General features: G+C 38.3%; 1 long non-coding RNA gene across 1 annotated transcript in view; it reads right to left on the minus strand.

Annotated features, from left to right (window-relative positions):
• LOC111547283 overlaps positions 1–15,168 on the minus strand; it is a 337,398-nt gene that overhangs the window by 189,878 nt on the left and 132,352 nt on the right. The window lies entirely within an intron of this gene.

Here is a 15,168-nt window from a genome sequence, read left to right on the forward strand (position 1 = left end):
GATTCAGGTGATTTCTAAATGTCTACATACCTCTAACACTCTGAAATTTTAGGAAGTATTAACTTCGTATTATAGACATTAGCAGAAATAAAACACAAAAACTATTTGATTTATGTGTGTATGTGAAGTAAATCCTACCAAATGAAATTCATAACTCCATTTTTGAATATATTATAATTATACAAATCTAATCCCCTCACAGATATCAGGTAAACTAACAAAATGTTAGTGGTAGCAGACTCAGTATGCTCAAAACTTCAGTTAAATTACAGACACACATTGGCAATGTTCATCAGATGGAGGAAAAGACACCGAAGCATCGTTTCTCCTCCATCTCCTCTTCATTCTCCCTGAAGAGGACAGAAAAGACTAATTTGGAACTAGCTTAAATGTCACAAGTACTAGGACTCAGATATAAGGACAATTACCAGAATCGCTGGACTGGAAGAGATTTAAGGAATTATCTCAAAGACAGACACAAATCACCCCTGGTAAACTGATTCCTTTACAAGTAACAAAGTTAAGGGACAGATGTTCCTGTTTTATACACACCAACACCATGGGAGAGATTCCCCAAAACGTAAGTAACTTTAAGTATGTTAATGAAGAAAACACTGCTTGCTTTGTTATCCTTCCTATGTCCTTTCTTTCCCCTTCACTCACCAAAAGTTCTCAGGTTCTCGGACAGCTTGACTGGGGGTAGTGAGAGGCTGGGAAAAGCTTCTAGGGCCCAAGTCCCCCTCAGGTGAGATCTGGGAAAGAGATGGAGTTAACCAGGAAAGAAAAAGGGACATTCAAAGGGGCTGTTTAATATTTGAGGAATTATTCACATTCCAGAGCTATACCCTGTGTCTTAGAGAGCATTGTTTTTTTTCCCCTCTGTAGTGACGGATGCTCTAACAAGAAACTGCCATCTTCCTAGATGGTGCTACCCTTGGGGCCACAGTGATTGGTCCAGGTGGCAAGTGATCCAAGATGGGCTGGTCAGCATCCTCCTTCTTGGTTTTCTAAATTAGAAGAAAGAAAACAGAGCCTTCAGCTCTTTGGTGGTAAAGAAAGGAGAATGTCAGGCAATAAGCTGTTGGCAGCCACATGCAAGGCCACATGGAAAAAGCAGAACTGCAGAGAAAAAAAAAAATGCAATCAACAGGCAGACAAAAGCAGAGAAAAGGAGCAACTGGGGGAAAGAGTCCTTGCTCTATTCAAGGGCTGGTTCCAGTTACATTCCTGCCCTTCCCTGGTTTCCTCAATTTGTGTGAGCCAATAACTCTCTTCCTAGGTTTTTTCACATATGAGTCTCTGCTAAGAACCCTGAATTATAACATTAAAGACTGAGGGAACATTTGCAAAGGCAAGGAGCAATGACCTAACTAATAAAATGTCTAAGAAGGGCCCCCAATCTCTGCCTCTCCCTAAAACAATGAAACAAATAAGCCACATAACAATAATCCAGGCAGAGTATGGTTTTCTTTGTTTTCTCTGATGATTTACATTTTGAATTAGGGAGAACCTTTTTTTTTTTTTTTTTTTTTTTTTGAGACAGACTCTCACTCTCTCCCAGGCTGGAGTGTAGTGGCCATGACAACGGCCCACTGCAGCTTCGATCTCCCAGGCTCAAGCAATCCTCCCACCTCAGCCTCCCAAGTAGCTGGGACTACAGGCACAGGCCACCACACCTGGCTAATTTTTGTATTTTTTGTAGAGGTGGGGTTTTGCCATGCTGTCCAAGTTGGTTCTTAAATTCCCGGGCTCAAACGATCCTCCTGCCTCGGTCTCCCAGAGTACTAGAATGAGAGTCATGTGCCACCTCACAGGGCCAGGAGATGCTTTCCATTAGCAGAACAGAAAAGTTCACATTATAGCAGGAAAACTTTGATAAGTGCAATGATGTATTTTAGTATTGATTATGCGCTCACAGATATTTGATCTGACATTTATAATTTGGCTATTCAACATTTAAGCCAATTAAAGATCGGGAAGGCAGGGCTTAAATTTCACTGCACAGTAGGCAGAATGAGGAAGTCCTCCACAGGTCATTTGGTAGGGCAGCCTCTCACAGACTGTCTCCTGAGAAGAGGTAGACATGCTCACATAAGCACAGGAAACACTGCCTGATGAAGTCTTCCTCTTGCAGGTTCACAATGCATATTAACACGTAAGAAAAGCATCAGTAAATATATCTGCTTACTTTTGTTTAACAGCTAAACAAATTTATTTATATAGGATAGATTTATTTTATTCCTCTCACACTTACTCATAAAAAACCAAAGCAAGTTGCCCTTGATACCAGCAAGGGAAGTAAACAGTGTAGATATGGATTAAAGATTTCATCTCTTGTCGTGGAGACTCAATGGCAAATTAAATTATGTGCTCCATTACCATAAACATCATAGGCATATTTTGAAGAAGTCCAGACAGATTTCTTTTCTGGCCAAGTGCATTGCTGTTTGTATGCTAATTATAACTTATTGGTAGTGGTCAACTGGAAATTTTATCTCACCAGACTTTTTAAAGGCCAGGTGATCAGACGGAATGCATGAGCAGCACTGGCATTAGTTTTATTTCTGGAAATGAAGAAGAAAATGATACAACTCATTCAGGGAAGTGCAAGTAGCACTATTTGATAAGAAAGTAAGGTGCAGAGCTAGGTCAGGGAATGAGGTGGAGAAGGGTCTCAATTTTTGGTATAAGAATGAAGACAAAGCATGAACACAAAAGATTGGGTAAGTGCCAGCTGGTTGTAGGAGGGAGTAATGGAGAACTGTGAATGATGACGGAGTTTCTGGCTGGGCCCTGGCGGTGTGGTGGACTAGAGACCAAATGAGCAACTTCTCATTCCTGTCAGAAAGAAATTCAGGATCCTCTCCTTCTTGTCACACCAGCTTCTTTTTCTAATGCCCTGCTCCTGCAATATGATTCTAGAGCACCAAGGGCATTTAAATCAGTACAAGGTGACAGAAACACGTGCACACAAGAAACCTGCTTGTTCCTAGAGAAGCACATCTACCCAACTGTGAAGAATTTGTTCAGAGCCATTCGAAAGCAAATGAACTGTCAATACACACTGGAGATAGCTAGGACAGGTAAAAATTGCAAAGTTAGTCTTGCTTAACCTAGGCAGAATAAACACAAAATTAAATCCACTAGAAGTCACTTAAGATGGCTCTAAGTGACTAGTTTGCTTCGATAATGTGGAGGATGAAAGATTAATTTTCCTCTCAAAAAGGTTTTGTCATATAATAGCCAGTAGTACCAATCATCAGAAATAATTACAAATGGCACATAAATAGATTCAAACAGCCGTATAAATAAGGATTTAAAAAATTCATGAGCTGCCAGCTCTTACTAAACTGTACATAATTTGGCAATATTTTAATAACTTGACAGTACTATAATACAATCAGCGCTTCTAGAATAAATCATTTTCATTTTTCACTACTGAAAACATAACCCAAACTTTTTCACTAATCCCACTCAAGCTATAGGAAATGCTGCATTCAATCACTTCCAGAAAGTAATAGAATAACTCTAGAATTAACTCTAGGATAAGGATATTTTCTTTATTCTTTCTAAATGAGTCTCATGGATGTGTCTGATAATTGTATCTTTTCTTTAAAAAAATATATTAATCATTTCATGCTGGTCTCAAAATTGCTTGTATACTATCATGTTTTATCTCCTTTAGCATTATTTTGAATTCCTAGGATATGAATGAATGAAGTAAAAGCAGGTTCTTACATTAATGCCTTCTTCTAAATTAAGTACATGTGTATCTTTTGTTGGAGTTTCAGTTGCTTTTGACCTGCAATTATTGACAATTTATCAGAATAATAAATTCTTTATAAAATAATTCTACTTACTCTGCTAGTAATGCATATTTAGGAATAATCTATTCTTTACCAGTTCCCAATAAAATAAAACATATAATGACATTAAAGGGTAATTTGGATATTTTACTGACTTTATATTTTGGCAATGTTTCATGCCTCATTTGCCCAAAAACTCATTAGATCAGTGCAATACCATGTTTTAATGCAATAGGTTCAGACTTATTTTTCCAACTAAGTTGAGCCCTGCTTATTTTCTGTGCTTTCATGCTTGAGTTAATAAATTGCAAAGTTTCTCTATTTTGTTTGCTCTGTTTTCCTTTACATACCATTTGCTGGAGGTTCTCTATTTTGAAAGACAGGGAGGAGATGAAAAGTAAATTATCCCCTTGGGCTTGTGAAATAAAGTTTACCTCTCTACAATCTGCAATATCAATCATTTCTTATATATTACTGATCCTTCAATTTGTGACAAGTATATGCATCTAAAACCAACATATCAATGGGAACAAACCAGAAAACAGTGATTGGAAGAGTGCCAGGTGAAGACAGCAACGGAGATCGCAAGATCTCAGGAAGTGTAATCGTTGTAGCAGTGAGGGTTTGGAGACTGGTAAGGCAGGTGACTTTATCATGTCCCAGCACGGCCTTGAAGAACTCCACAACCCTATGGAGGGCCTGGTTTTCCAAGTAGAGATGTTTTTTGACCTTCCTTCTGGTCATCTAGCTTCATCCTGTTTATAATTAAGTTTCACTTCCATGTAACTAAAACATATATTTTCTTAAGGAGAAATTATTCAACCCTGATAGATCAAAGAAAGCTTCATCTCAGCGAGGTCAGTCATCTGGCAAATGGTCTCACTCTCCTGCATTTTGGAGGCATTTGAGAGTCATTTTTGTTATGAAAGTTTACGTGAACACACAGATAAATTATGTCTCCTCCCACCTTCTTGCCATATTCTAATCATGACATGTAAGTCATTTATAATAACTAAAACATGAGATGAACCTTGAGGACATTATGTTAAGTGAAATAAGCCAATCACAAAAGGACAACACTGTATCTTACTATCTACTGGGTATAGAGCTACAGTTTACAGACTGTAATGAGCTGTGCTGATGGTGGCCCAACACTGTGAATGTATTTAATACCACTGAACTCTACAATCAATAATGGTTAAGGTGGTAAATTTTATGTCCTATGTATTTTACCACAAGGCAAGTTTTTTAAGTCAATCACATACCTTCTTAAGTATCAGACCTACTATCTCCTCTTATCCTTGTTGACTTTCCAAACCCTATACCGTCTCTCTGGCCCTTATCTGTCCCAGGTCTCACTAGAGGCTCTACCATTGCTTATCCTGACCACAGTAGGAAGTATCACCTGAGCCTTCTGTTAGCCAGTAATCACATCCCACATCTTTTATTCCTTTTTACATTGCCTGGCTTTCCATGTAGTGTGCTTTAGCTCTTCAATAAGATAGCAAGTGCCTACGATATTGCCATCATATTTTTATACCCAACAGTGCCCTAAAAAGATTGTGTGTGCAATAAATTGTTGTTAATTTGTTTACTTCTCATTTTAGAGACACCATACAGACAAAAATAGAGAATGAAGTTTTGCTCTTTTTGTCACCACTCAATCTTAAACTCACGTCTGTTATTCACATTCATAGTCTTTCTCCAAATACATTTTTTCATGGTTATATCAAGAATCAAAATTTCAGTTTCACCATATCTTGAAAAACTGAACTTTGACTGTAACATGACCAGTCTCTAAAGAAAACTTAGAAAATTTCTCTCCTTTTAAATGTTTCAATGACACAGAGAATTCTCTTTTTTCTTTCCATATGATTGTCCTCACTAAACTTATAGAAATCTCCAGTTATTTTTATGATAGTTTGGTCATTTGCAGTTATTTATGCTCCACCCCACCCACCCCCACCCCCACCACCAATTGAAAAACCACTATAGAATGGTAAAACAGAATTTCACTCAAAAGTTTATTATTATCAGTTTAACATTGTCCTGTCCTGCCTACTGTAATTCAGCAGCACAGCACAGCAGCAATTACGATGGGCAGTGGTCAGTCTAGAGCTCAAGGACACAGTCTCTGTATTCAGATGACCTGGCTCAAATGGCTGCTTGTAATCTGTGGGATATTGGGCAAGTTACTTAATTTCTCTGTGCTTCATTTTCATCCATACAATGAAGCAAAACCTGTAGAGTTGTCATAAGAATTAAATGAGATGATGTCTACAAGCACTCAGCCCAATACCTGAGTATTAGGTAGACAGTGAATTTTAAAAAATTAGACAGTGATCAAGTAGACAGTGAATTTTAAAAAATTAAAATCAATGGTTTGAAGCAGAATGAAAATTGACCCAGAAGTTTAAAGGAGAGATTGACACAGAAACCAAAGGAAGAAAGTAGCCTCATATGAAAGAATTCTTTAGGATCAAGCATAAAGCCTTCAGTCAATGTTCACCCAAAGAATTACTCCAACTACTTTAACACTTCTCAAACAATTTTAGCCCAAAAAGTACCTTGTACTAGTCAGTTCTTCACAGTTATTTTTTAAGTGCTTTTATATGCCTACTTACACATGGTACTTCGCTAGATGGAGTTTATTACAGTATTTCTATTTTCTAGATAAGGAAATTACATGCAGTGGGGTTAGCTCAAATAGTCCCTGTCACTAGTAAATGACCCTGACAAACCACAGTAGTCTGAACACTTGTCCCAGGACTCTCTCCACCACACCAATCAGATTCACATAAACCCCTTTCTTTCCATCCAGATCACAGCTAATGAAAAAGAGAGAGAGAAAGAGAGAAAGAGAGAGAGAGACAGAACTGCCAATGAAAGGCAAAATATGATATTTACAATGCCTAAATAATATTTCAATATATCCCACATGGACACAAGATTTGGGTTAGAGAATAGGCTTTGCAGCTGGCAACTCAAATAGCTCGAAGATCCTGAGAGCTGTGCTGGCCAGCAGAATAATGACTAGACACATGTGGCTACTGAGTACTGGAAAAGTGACTAGTGCCAAATGTCAAAATGATAATATTTTGGATATAGTCAGTCAAATAAAACACATTATAAAAATGTATTCCCCGTGTCTAATTTTTACCTGGCTACTAAAAGTCTTTTTGAATCCAGTAAGCATTATATTTCTATTAGGCTGAGCTGTAGGGTCATGATTATCTGAAAACGAGGTTCCCTCTCCATACCTGTGTGCCAATGCTCTTCACTACACTCAAGTTAATATGACTGAGATACAACTCTCCAAGGCCAATTAATCAGCAGTGCATTTGTACGAAACAATTGTCTCTCATCATATATCACTTCAGCAAAACAGACTGGTATTTCTTTGTACCTCTACAGCTTAGTTATTGTAGCCCCAGGGAGTAGCATTTTCTTAATAAGTGAGGGACCGATGTGGGTCTGTTGCTAAAGTAATTTCTTTCCAGTTAACACAAGCAATATAAGACAATGAATGTTAATTTTTTTTTCTAACTATCATCATGAAAGAAAGTATCTGAGAAAATTGAGTATTTTACAGAAAGGTCAAGTACTGTTAACAAAGTTAATTTTACTTGGTATCTGCATGTCACGGTAGTCTTCCTTCTGACTCAAGAACAATTGCTAAGAACCCTTTGAAGTTCATGAGTAGATATAATAGAAATAGATTGTGACATTTTTACTTGCTAACTTAGCAATGAAATGTTCACAATGTCAACTGGGAAATTAATAATTATGCTACTTTTTGCCACTGAATACCTGTCAAAGGGAACAAAACCATGTCAAGCGAAGCAAAGTACAGAGATGGAAGCATTTGTGACACCATCCCTCGTCCCTGCATGAAACAGGAAATCAAAGACAAGTTCAATATGTGCCCCCCACACGAAGTTAATAGACACATAGAACTAGTAAAATAAGACAAATTAACTTAGTATTCAGCCTGCCTTGAACTACGTGTCAAGAAACACATTCTGTCACATTAAAATTTAGATAAATTTAAGTCAAAAAAGGGAAAAAAATCTCAAGTCGGAAATCAAACTTCTGTAACATAGATTCATCCTTACCTGTATAATATCCATATTCACACTAATAAGAATAAGACAAAGTCAAATTTCTTAGTAGATACATTAATAAAAGGACTTAAAACATCGATTACTTCAGGTAATCTATTTGCACCTGAGTGCTGGGGTCACTTTTGGGTTTCTCTAGCAGGTGGATCAAGCCATTTGACAAATTACAGTGTATAACTATAAAGCATTTTATTCTCTGGGGTTTTGTGAAGCTATAGATCTGACTTGTGAGCTACCACAAATACCCCTTCAATGAAACATACTTTACCAACAGATTCTGAAAGCTCCTTACTTGTAAGAGTCATCCATAAAACTCTTGCCCCTATCAGAGGTATTTTGGCTATCAAACAAAATTATTTCCTTATTAGGGTATTTGGATAAGCCTTTTTCTGAGGCTGGAGGAGAGAAGGGAAGGAGGTAGATGTTCAAATCTAAAGGGAGTGGGGTACCATTTCAGAGGGTGAGCGATAGGAAGCAGAGAGTGCTAAAAACTAGTAGCATACTTCAATATTTGCCTCAGGGAAAGAGGTGAGCAATAGTCTTGAAAAAATGGCCAGGGTCTCAGATTCACCCAGATGAATCATGTTAAAGTCAAATGTGCACTTTGCATTCATTATGAGCTTAAACTCCAATGGATCATCTCTTAAGTTTCTGATTCTAAATAATTTTTTAAAAATACTAAAGAGCTCGGTGTTGTAAAGGAAACTCACCTGAGTAACAATTTCAAGATGGCAAGAGTCTCAGAGTCCTGCTTTTTCCTCACCAGCTGAAAAGCCAATAAGTCTTGATTGTCTCTAAACAATCTCCAGCTGTGTAACCTTCTTTTCATGCAGGATCCTTATAAAAGAAAGGCTCATAAAATAGTTTCCTAAGCACTATATTTATGCTGGAATTTAAACTTCAATTACAAAGAGAAATTATATCTACCATTTGATGCAAATGCATTTGCACATATCATGACCATAAAAGTAAAACCTGCCTAATCCTCTCATAAACTTTGTAATTTTATAAAACTCATATTGTTTTATATGCATAAAATGTGAGTGACAATCAGCATTCTAAGCAGAATCCTAAGTCAAAAACACAAGACTTCATGATATTCTCAATGTTTTCTCCTCCAATTTATTCTATATAACAAGCAGAGTGAAATATGTCTCCCATATTTTAAAAGTAAAAATGGGTTTATTATTCTATTATTTCTGAATCTTATTGATCTACTGTTCTACACTAAAGACATTCAGAACTATATTTTATACTTTTCCAGCACACCAATATTTCCCTAAGTCCATCCTAATTTGCAACATAAATCTGAAAATTTTTAAAACTAAAAAATCTTTTCACTACTTAACACTCTCAAGGCCGGGCACAGTGGCTCATACTGGTAATCCCAGCACTTTGGGTGGCCGAGATGGGTGGATCACGAGGTCAGGAGTTTGAGACCAGCCTGACCAACACGATGAAACCCCATCTCTACTAAAAAGACAAAAATTAGCCAGGCGTGGTGGTGCGCACCTGTAATCCCAGCTACTCAGGAGGCTGAGGCAGGAGAATTGTTTGAATCTGGGAATCAAAGGTTGCAGTGAACCAAGATTGCGCCACTGTACTTCAGCCTGGGCAATACAGTGAGACTCCGTCAAAAAAAAAAAAAAAAAAAAAGAACCTCTCAAAGTGTTATGGATGTTATGAAAATCCAGTAGCCCCTCGATTGTCCCTCTGATCTCAAATCAAAATGAAGATTTGGAGCAATTTGGTTGGAAATAATTTGCCACTACTCCTAGGTCCTACGAGTCAATAAACATTTTCTAAACAGCTAATGTAGAAAGATTACAATTCCAGGGAAGAAAGGAAGAATTTGCTTTATGAGGTGAAGGGAAAACGTTTCCTTCATAAGAATGAGATTGCCAAAAGAAAGAATTTTGCCTTACACAATTTTAAGTTACCATTATTAACTAATTAGTAAGAACAAATCCCTATGTCCCACAGCCATAATTGAAATCAATCCTTGTGTTAGAGACAAATTTTCTTTCCTCAGCACTCACTCCCCTTCCCCAGTACAGGAAGCTTTGGGAATCTCCAAAAGTTTGTCTCCTTGGTCACATCCATTGGCCCTTTCTGAGTCATCGGGAACAGGGAACAGGCGAAGTTATAAGTTTATAGATGTCGGGAGTGAGGGGCCAGGAAGATTGAGAATGAAGGCCAAAGAACCTTATGCCAAACCCTCCTTTCTTCCTCCACACAATTTTCTAGAAATATTAGGTTGATAGTAAAGAGTTAAATTATTTATTCATGTTCATGTTTTAGGAAAGTTTTCTGAATAATGTACATGTGGCATATAATAAAACAAGAGATCAACAAGAAATCTAAAAATAGTATCTCTTTTACTGCCTCGTTCACTGTTCCTAAGGAGAATGCAAGCTAACATTCTTAGAACTCACAGTTATCTTTGCCTAAAAATTGGAGCGCATGAGGGAAAAGCTGCCATTCACTAACTACATAACAAAGAAAATTCTGCATATCATGCCAAGACATTATGCAGTAGGTGGTGTTAACATAGGAAGCCTTTATCATGAGAAAGTAGAAACCCTATTACCTCCTAATGACTGCAACCTGTAATACGAAGTTCTATTTTAGTAGAGCTTTGTATATCTTTAAAAAATAAGAAAAGATAATTTGTCTCCCTTTCTATGAACCGGGCCACACAATGAGTTGCCAGTGCCTTTTCTTTTTTAATTCTATTCTCTCAAAAAAGAGAAGGCAATAATAGTCCTATAAGGTTGACGCCACATGAATAGACTAAATTCACAAGAATGGAATTTTTCATGAGGAAAAGCGCCTCGCAGCACTGCAGGCAGAGATTAATATCTGGGAGTAAGTAGACCACAGAGCATTTGATAAGTTTTGTTTCAAACATTGTCTGTAAAGTATAATTTCAACAAGCCAGAATAAAATCCATCTTTTTAATTTGTAGTCACACCATGTAAATCAAGCCTCTTACAGAAATGCATCAGTCTCTCAGGAATTATTAGGGAATTGATGATACACAGCTGTTTCCAACAGTGCTGCTGAGAGTCAGGTAAGAATGAGGCCTGTGCTCTCACTTTGGGCCAGGTGAGAAAGGTGAAGAAAACACTACCAGCGAACTTCAGGCCACAGTAGGCCACTGGCGCTGCAAGCTTTCCACATTCTAGCTCAGAAAAAAAAAAAAAACAGCAAAGCCCTCTGAAAACATTAATTGACCACCCCAACCTGAGCAGCTCTTCAGACTCTCTAATAGCCTTTCTGGAATACTGGGTGCCCTGTGGGATGTTGCAAGACATTACCATGACACGACCTTATCTGGTTTTGCTGTAAAGGGTATACAGCAGTCTTGTGACTCTTACTTCACGGGCACCTCCAGAGTCAGACCCTAAAGGGAAGAGGGTTTACTGATCTGGACATCAGCAGAGCCACTGAAACAATCAACTGGGCACACTCTGTTAAAGCACTTCTCTGTAACAATACTTGATGAGTTTTACTTACAAGAGCTCTGTAAGAACAGGAACAGGATGGACTGAAAGGAATTTCCCCCTTGCAATGGAATCAACCATGTACATTTACAATGCTTAACTCAACTATAAGTTCACAAAACAAAATGCAAGTAACACCCATAGTAACTATACTTTGGGCCTACTGTTAGTTGCCAAACATTTTTGAGGAAGATAGTGCTAAAATACTATTATTAAACAAGGTTAGGATGAGATTTCTGCCCTGATCATGAACAAAATCTTTTTTATCTCCCTTATTATGCTTTTTTTAATTTAAATTATCATCAAGTACTCAAAAAAACTGTCCTAAGCACTGGAGAATATAGTGATGTAAAAGATGCATGTAGATGTATCTACCTACTCTGGCTGACTCATTAAAATGCAATGACAAGGCCGGGCAAGGTGGCTCAAGCCTGTAATCCCAGCACTTTGGGAGGCCGAGACGGGTGGATCACGAGGTCAGGAGATCGAGACCATCCTGGCTAACACGGTGAAACCCCGTCTCCACTAAAAAAAAAATACAAAAAAACTAGCCGGGCGAGGTGGCGGGCGACTGTAGTCTCAGCTACTCGGGAGGCTGAGGCAGGAGAATGGTGTACACCCGGGAGGTGGGGATTGCAGTGAGCTGAGATCCGGCCACTGCACTCCACCCTGGGTGACAGAGTGAGACTCCGTCTCAAAATAAAAAAAAATAAAAAAATAAATAAATAAAAAAATGCAAAGACAACATTTAAAAAGAAAGAAAAGAGAGAGAAATGAATTAATTAATTAATGAATTGGCCTAGGGGCTTGCATTTCATCGAGTCTGCCTCCCATTCTCTGCTGCCCTAACTCTCCTGGTTCTTTAACCCCTTTCTTTCACCCTGTGCCCTGGCTACCATTGCTCAGCTGACCCCTCTTGATAGGTTCCTGGGTTTGGATTCACTTTCTGTGTTTTGACTTCAGCACTTCCCACCCCAGGACCTGACTTGGTATCCTTCCACTTGCTTACATCTGTAGTGTGACCAGGGTAAAGGCATCCAGGACCTCACACCCCACTGAGTCCCTGTGGGACCAACTAGAAGAGGAGACCCTTTCCCCAATTTCCACCCGGAGAAAGGACCAAGCAGGAGGCTGTGGAGAGAGAAGTTCAGTGAGACTAGAAAGCCAGAGGATGTTGGTCTTGCCCTTCCTAGCCCCATCCAGCTAGAAGAATTAGATGTTTAAACAGCACACTCAGCCTGATAGTCTAGACTGGGTCTAGACTACAAGCCCAGATTATTAGAGACTTCGTCCTTCTAGCACATGGGATCTAAAATAATCTTCACCTTAGCCACAGTCTTCCCCCAACTCCTCCAGTGGCTGCCCAGTTCTATACCCCAATTCCTGATTCCTCAGAAAGCTCCAAAGTGGGAGTGGAGACCTGCCATAACGCTAAACAATTGCCTGCAATGATAACTATACACCTAATCCCAGACAGCCCTCACACACAACATGGAACTTAGTTGCTGTCACCTGCTGAGTTGGGATCCAGCTTCAATCCAGAGTGACCTTCGGTCCCAAAACATGACCACTCCACTTATTTCAGCATCACTGAAACCAAAATCTCCAGCTTTTGTGCCCCAGACAGGCAAGCGAACTCTTAGGTATCAACACTAAGCCTTGCCTTTTGAACACTGTGAATGACCTGCTACTTCTCTGCTGAACTAAACCTCCTGGAATTCAAAGTCAGTCCCCACATCCCTGGCTGCACCCATTGCTAACTTTCTGCCTTTCTTTGTGCTACACCTCATGATAAAATTAATATGGGTTATAATGTAAAAATTAGAAGACAGCTGTCCAAGAGTAGAAAACAAGTTTCAGACTTCAGATGTACAGTATTTCTCAATGATGATAACAAGGTCTAGAGATGAATATCATTTAAGCAAAGTGAAGGAATTTGGAGGCTGATGCTCAAGTGGTTAGTTGATATGAGGATATGGCCTGGAGGTTGGTGGGCAAAGTAGGCAGAATTCAAAGATGGTTCTCATACCTCAAAGATGGTATTATTCCTATGATTAGGTTGCATTACATAGTATAATGCATTTACAGATGTATTTAAGCTTACTAATCGGTTGACCTAGAAACAGGGAGATTATCTGAATGGGTCAAACTTAATGACATGAACCTTTTCAAAATTGAAAGTCTTGTCCAGCTGGTTGCAAAGAGGAAGTCAGAGAGTAGAAGCACAGGGAGGTTTTTGGTGCATGAGAAATTCTCCAATGCTGGCTCAAAGAAGGAGGGAGGTACATGTGAAGGACCTGAGTATAATCTGTACAAGGTGAGGTCAACTCACTTTCAATGGCCAGCAAGAAGATGGGGACCTCAGCCCTACACGCAGAGAACTAAATTCTGCTAATGACAAAATGAGATTGGAAAGTCTTCCTCCCCAACCTCCATCAGCAATCCTCCAGGAAAAAGCCCAACCCAGCCACACTTTTATTCTGGCCTTCCCTGAGCAGGGAAGCTAATCAAGCCTACCTGGACAGTGACCTACAGATTTGTGAGCTAATAAGTGGGTGTTGCTTTAAGCCACTCATTTTGTGTGATTTGTTATGCAGCAGTAGCATGCTAATACAATAGTGCCAGTGATCAGGATGGAGAAAACTTGATATGGACAAATGACATGAATCTCACAAGGAAGAAGGAAGTGTCGCTTAGACATCAAGATATTTAGAAGCACCACAGATGAGTCTCATGTGACATCCATGACAAGAGCCTTTGCCCTCAAGGTTTTGTGTGGCATATCTACTACAGATCCTCACATATTTAGGACCATCAATTAATTGAAAATTAATACTGGATTTTAATATACAGAATGCATCTTTCCCTTGCACAAATTTTTCATTGTTACCCATTAATTTTTAAGAACTAAAATTAGTTGTATTTAAAGGTTAAGCCTTGGTGTATTTATATAACATAGATTTTATTTTAAATATGAACTATCATAGATAAGTAAGTGGATGGATAGGCACATAGATTCAGAAAAGTAATAATCTGATAAGATTTCAGCATTTTATCAGTATTTTCTTCTTATCAAATAGATTTCCATTTATTTCATGAACTATACGTTGGTAAAGCAATTTTAATTTATGATTTGATGGTCTTATTGTTTCTATAAGAAATCGAAGTTAATTAAGAGAAAATAGTACTTCACATATGAATAGATTGATTAAATCAACTGTAAGTGTTTAAGGTAAAATTATGATTAGAACTTGAATGCAGTGATCCATTTTGTAACTTGTAGTGGGAACGAAGAGGTCTTCTTTACAATTGCTGTAATAGGAGGGAGCATCTGCTGCCATGAACAAATTTTTTCTATCAATTTATCATTAAATGAACCAAATAAAACTGTTATCTCAATGACTTGCAATTTATAGGACTTTTCCATCTCCACAATTAGGCAATGTCAAGATGCCCTTAGAAAGAGTCTGGCACTTCTGAGTAGTAAACAGTCACTTCTGGATTTATTTGCAATTCACTTATTCAGGTAATTTTGCACTAAATTCCCTGCCTTGGAATTCACTACCCACTTAGAATTTTGCTATTTCCTGGTTGTAAGGTATAGCCCTTCCCAAAAATGTGTATTTTAATTTTATCTTATTCATCACAGATGAAAGGGCTCCTCATTGAGCCTCCCTAACTTGAATACTTTAAAATGCTATTGATTATCAATGCAAATATGACTAATCTACAAGC

Source organism: Piliocolobus tephrosceles, chromosome 5 (genome assembly GCF_002776525.5).
Source record: "Piliocolobus tephrosceles isolate RC106 chromosome 5, ASM277652v3, whole genome shotgun sequence".
Lineage (NCBI taxonomy): Eukaryota > Metazoa > Chordata > Mammalia > Primates > Cercopithecidae > Piliocolobus > Piliocolobus tephrosceles.